This window comes from Falco rusticolus, chromosome 3 (genome assembly GCF_015220075.1).
Source record: "Falco rusticolus isolate bFalRus1 chromosome 3, bFalRus1.pri, whole genome shotgun sequence".
Taxonomy (NCBI): Eukaryota; Metazoa; Chordata; class Aves; order Falconiformes; family Falconidae; genus Falco; species Falco rusticolus.
The window spans coordinates 117318879-117324327 of NC_051189.1; the positions used below are offsets into that span (position 1 = coordinate 117318879).

The window sequence follows — 5449 nt, forward strand, 5'->3', positions numbered from 1 at the left end:
TAGAAGTAGAAAGCAGAAACTAATAGGCTTTTTCACAATGAAAGAATAGATCTGCTGACAAAGGCATTTCCAGGGCATCAAAATAAACTGTATTTTCTGCGAAGACCAGGGCTGTTCCAGAGCTCCTTCGCCTCTGCAGGCAGCCCAGCTGAGAGCAGCCACCCGGGTGTGCCATCCCTGGGACACTCGCGCCTGGCTCCTGAGCCCAGTTCCCCATCTGTCACCCACGCAGAGCACCGCCGTGACGGTGTGTCTTGGGTCAGTTCTGTCCCCGCTTGCTCCTGGGTCCTGGTCCCTCTGCTCATCCACCGCTTGCCTGGACACCGCTCTGCACCTGCCAGCCAGCACAAGAGCATCTGCCCTGCCTTGCCAGAGCCCGCCTGCTCTTGGTCCTCTTCGTTATGGGATTCCTGAGCCATGGTCTGGTTTTACTTTCTTTTTTTGTCCCACTGCGTTCCTCTGATTCCCTTTGCTGGCTCAGACGTTGCTTTTTGGGTGAGCGCATCCCTGCCCCAACACGCAGCTCCAGTGGGGCACCTACCTCCGCTGCGGGTCCCAGCCTGCCTCTTCTCGGGGGGGGCTTTGCCACAGAGACCCCCTTGCTGGGCTGTCCCAGGGTTGTATGGACCATCTTTTTCCAGGGAGTGTCTTGGTTCCTGGTGCTGCCAGGTCTTGCCAATGTTGTCTTTGGCAGAAATTGTAGGATGGGGAAGATCATGCTGCCCAGATAATCCTTATGTTTAAGCTTCTTATCTGAAAGCGGCTCTTTGGAAACGATAGGCAGAATTAGCCCTTGACCCGCGTCTTCTGCACGCTGCAGGCGGTGTTCCCACCTGGGATAACCCTGCACATCAGCATGCCTTCTTCATGGTCCTGCATCCCAGCGCTGTGCGTGCCCTTCTCCTTGCTGGAGGCTGGGGCAGGACCACGCTCAGCTCCAGCCCCCCCTTCTCCTGGCCACCCCCACCCACAGCCCATCCTCTCCCTCTTCCCCATCGCTGCTCTCAGGACTGCCCCAGTGCAGCTCTGGCACCCCAGGGGGAAGCCAGGACCCCTGGAAGGTGGTACCCTGGGCAGCCCCAGGCTTCCCACCACCACAGTGCTCCCAAAATTTAGGGACAGCTTTCCCAAGCGGTTCCTCAGAGCCGAGCTCCTGCCCACGGCCGTGCCAGGCGGGCTGTGCGTTGTAGCCGGCTCCTGCAGGCAGAGGGGAGGGCAGGCTCCTAGTGCCAAGCTCTCTTTGTCATTTCCCCTGTTGAAAAAAAAAAATACTCGTTAATTTGTCATTCCTATCAATTGATTTTCCAGTTAAAACTGCTCTCTGCCTGCCCTTGATTCCCACCCTGCAGGAAAATAAGCCCTATAAAAGAAATGGATACCCCTGTTGCTTAAGAGACTAAAATTTACTGAAGACTTAAGCGCCTCAGTCCCCAAAGGGGGCGAGAGGAAATGATTTGTTCAATTAATTATAAATGTTTTAATTTAAATGGCTAATGTGGAAGATAGTCATATATAAGACAGCAAACTACTGAAGTGTTTTATGGGTCCTTAAAGACCACTAAATGCTTGTTCTGATTCTGCTAAGATCACTCAAATGACTTTTTCTTTTGCATTCAGGGTAGGGTGCTGTGGGAGGCGGAGGGGCAGAGATTTCCTCTTGTATTTTACATACCTCCAGGCAAGGTGTGATAAATGTTTAGCAATTCCTTTCTTTGGAGCCGGAGTTTGCCTTTGAAAACCAGAAACGTTGCCGATCCTGCAGAGAGGTGAAAAGAAAAAACAAGAGAAGAAATCTTCTGGGTCAAGGTCAACTCTTGCTGTAGGATTTCTCCTACACTTACCGCATCCCTGACATCCTCCTTGATATCCCAGCCAGCCCTCACTGCACAGGATAACGCTGCCTTTAATTCCACGGTGACGGATGTTTCACATGCGTTTGTGTGCATTCCCCGGCTGGAGTAAGGCAGCGAAGCCCTTTGTATCACGGCATTAGTGAGCTGGTTTACACAGGGAGTGTTGCCAACCTGCCCTGTATCTCATCAAAAATACTGACTGCAGAAAAGCAGAATCATGAGACTTGTAGGAAGAAATATTGCCTGAAAAGGAGGGATCCCCCAATGGAAGTTTCCCCAAATGGAGTGAAGGAGAGGGAGAAGGAACTTGGGTGTCTGTGTGTGGCTTGGAGCAGAACAGGGTTGGCAAGCCAAGACCTCGCTGCCACCAGGCTCTTCCCTCTGCTCCCACCCTTCTTCTCACAGCTGGAATGCGCTGCCGCTATTCCACTGCCCTGTCTTCATTTTTCCTCCCATGATGATGCCCCTGCACCTCGCCTGCTCACAGTGCCATCACTAATTCTTCTCCATGGTTCCTATTTTGTGGCTGAAAAGGGGCAGACCGACCAGGAGTGGGTAAATTGGCCACTTAATAAATGCATTTTCTCAATTCTTTTTTTCTCTCCTGTCTCTAGTGTGTCCTGCCCTGAGAAGTATTTTCCTGGAGTTCTCAGCTTGTTGACCCCTAGAGCTCCAGAGCTGTTCCCTAAGCTAAATGGCTTTTCTTTTCATGCTTCAGCAAAATCTCTCTTGCTTCCAGCACAACCCATCTCCTCCCAGGCCACACAGAAACAATTACAGCAGCAAAAGGCTTCTATAGTCATAATTACGCTTCCTTGCACCGCACCGGCAGCTGTGCTCCGGAGGGGCAGGTGGGTTTGGGTGGTGGTTAGAAACCCCTGACAAGGTCCAGCCCTGAGGAGCAGCTGCACCCAGTGCTGCCAGGCGCTGCAGACGATGGGCTGTGAGTGCAGACGACGGGCTTTGGGTGCCGATGATGGGCTTTGGGTGCAGGGAGTGGTGGGAAGCGCTGAATCACGCCCTGCGTGTTTCCCAAGGTGACGTTTGGTGGGATAACAGCTACGGCGCTGCTCAGGATAACATCGACGGCTGCAGCGGGGACCGATTCCCGGCTGGGAGCTGCTGCCAGCGCAGGGGCTGCACCGTGCGCTGCTCCTTTCCCCCGGTGCCTAAATTAAATCTCTCATCACCCAGGAATTTGCCTCATTTAGCAGGCAGCCTGCTCAGGCTGGCAGAGCATGGGGCTGAGATCAGCCTGTTCACACCCAACGCCTTTCTTCAAAGCGTTCGAAGCTGCCCTGCACCTTGGTCCTCAACCTGTGTAAAGGTGATGGCCCAGTTGCAGCGGTGCGGGCTCCCGGGGGGGCTGCATGTCTCCGGTGGGGGGGACCAGCGGGGACAGAGCTTTTGCTGCTCATTCTCTACCTCTCCTGGCACCCCACAGCCTACACCTGCAGAGGGATGTGATCTGAGCAAGTCTGGGATCCCTCCTGCCACCCGCCTTTTGGCATACTATACCTGTTACTAAAAATGTAAGTGGCTTGCACGCAGGGAAGCACACCCAGAGGGATCTGGGCTGGGAAAACCAACTTAACCTCAAAGAGATGCTGCGGCCACGCCGGGCTCACCGTGCCCTGGTGCATCAGGGCCAAAAGCTGGAAGTGGTGAGAAGTGGCAGGAGAGCAAAGGGAAATTGAGTAGTTACATTTTATTGAATGAAATGTAAAAACTGGGAATGAGTGTTAAGAAGAAAATGGGATTTGAAAAATTATTACTTTAGAGATTATTAAAGTGGAAGTATTTGTGACAGCATGCGGAAATTGGTCTCTAAAAACAGTGCTCCCTTGAACCTAAGTGTCCTTGTGCCTGAGGTGCTCAGGTTTATGTGTGCATGTATAAATGCATTCACTCTTAAATAAGTAAATGTTTGGGGCTTATCCCTCAAAAGCGCCTGAAACCCTGTCGATACGAAACAAACTGGTTTTCTACTCTCAGTTATTGCTGGGAACAGTATTTGCTTTGGAGCTGGGACATAGAGCAGAAACATTTGGAGAGGCCACGGGGGACTTGTGTTGGATGTTCCATGAGGTTGTTGACCACTCTGGTCCAAAACCATCCCCAAGGAGCCCTCGCTCTCGGACAACAACCTCATTAGCAGCTGATGGGAGCCTGCTTTGCTGAGCTGGGAGCGAGCCCTTGCGAAGGAGCTTGGATCTTGTGATTGGAGAGGGCTTTTTTTGATTTTTTTATCGTTTTTCTTAACCTTTCCCCAAAAGGAAAATACCAGGCCTGCGTGTTTCAGAGTGGGTTTCTCATTGGCAGCTCCATCGGGTTTTATTTTAATCGGTGTGGCGATGCCCAGCTGCCCCCCCCAGGCCTCGCCGCCGTGCCGGAGAGGTTTGCTGGGCTGCTCTAAACAAGCGCAGGAGCCGTGCGGCTGCCAGGGGAGAGCAGAGCCCGCAGAGCTAACTGGGGACCCGGGGGACACACGTGTGCCAGCCATCTGGAGGGGTCAGCAGCGGCGCGCGAGGCTGGGGAGCAGGCGCTGCGTTGGTGAGCCAGGCTGTGAGCCTGGCGGAGGGGGTGACCTGTTTGGGAATAAGCTGCTGCTGCCAGGGCTTCGCGCTCTGGAGTGTGAGCAGAGGGTGGCACGGGCAGGCACTGCGGCGGCGTGTGTGTGATACGGTGCTGGGGCTGCTGGGGACACGCCGCATCATCCTGCTGGGGCGCAGGCGGGAGAGTCGGGAGCAGGAGCGCGTGGCTGCTGCGAACAGGGCTGAGCTGTAATCTGCCCTGTTACAAAGCAGAAAGTCTCTCACAAATGGATTTCCAATTTCCCGTCCACCTGCTCAGCTGAGACAGATTTCTTGCTTTATAATTACTTTTTGGGTACTTACAGGATCTGGTATCCAGGCAACTTGATGCCTCTTAAATCCTCTTGCAAATCTGTTTTTTTTTTTTTTTGGGTGTTGGAGAAACATCCACCAAACTCTGAAGGGAGAGACTGCTTTCTTCACAGCTGTGCCTCTTCCCCAAAGTCTGCTGGATAGACGCGATGTCACAACAGCGTTTCGGGGTTCAGGTGGGTGATGCAGCAGCTCCCACGGCTGCTGCCTGCCAAACCTGGCAGGGCACCGGCGCCTTGCAGGGCCCCGGCGGGTCTGCGTGGCACCTCTCGCTCTTGTTCCTGATAAGACACTGGCCAAAGCCAGCTCGTGTTAGTAATGCATCTTGTCTGCCCAACAGCATCCCAAGGCAGCGATGTTTCCGTGGCTTAAGTCTGTCCCTGCTCCAGGAGCCATCAGGCACATGCTCAGGACTTCTTGATCTCGGGGATGTTTGTGCCTATCAGGGTCAGGGCCAGGCTGTAGATGCTTTTAATAAAGAGAAGCTTTTACTAAAACAGTAAAATGTTTACTAGATGCTCTCGTTAAAGCGGTTAATCACACCGGCGAGCTCTCTGCAGACTGTCCATCACAGGGCTGGAGCAGGAGCGGGGCTGAAGGTCACCCAGGCACATCTCCCAGCCGTTGCAGGGCTGCACAGGGACCGAGCTTCGACCTTCCCCTCCTTCCATTTATTTACATTTTCACGGA

General features: G+C 53.4%; 1 long non-coding RNA gene across 1 annotated transcript; it reads right to left on the reverse strand.

Annotated features, from left to right (window-relative positions):
• Positions 1–956: 956 nt before the first annotated feature.
• Positions 957–4809, reverse strand: LOC119145678. Its single transcript, XR_005103491.1, has 3 exons — positions 4751–4809; positions 1673–1756; positions 957–1252 (listed from the first exon to the last, which is right to left on the reverse strand). It is a non-coding gene; the product is annotated as an uncharacterized LOC119145678 (long non-coding RNA).
• Positions 4810–5449: the final 640 nt, after the last annotated feature.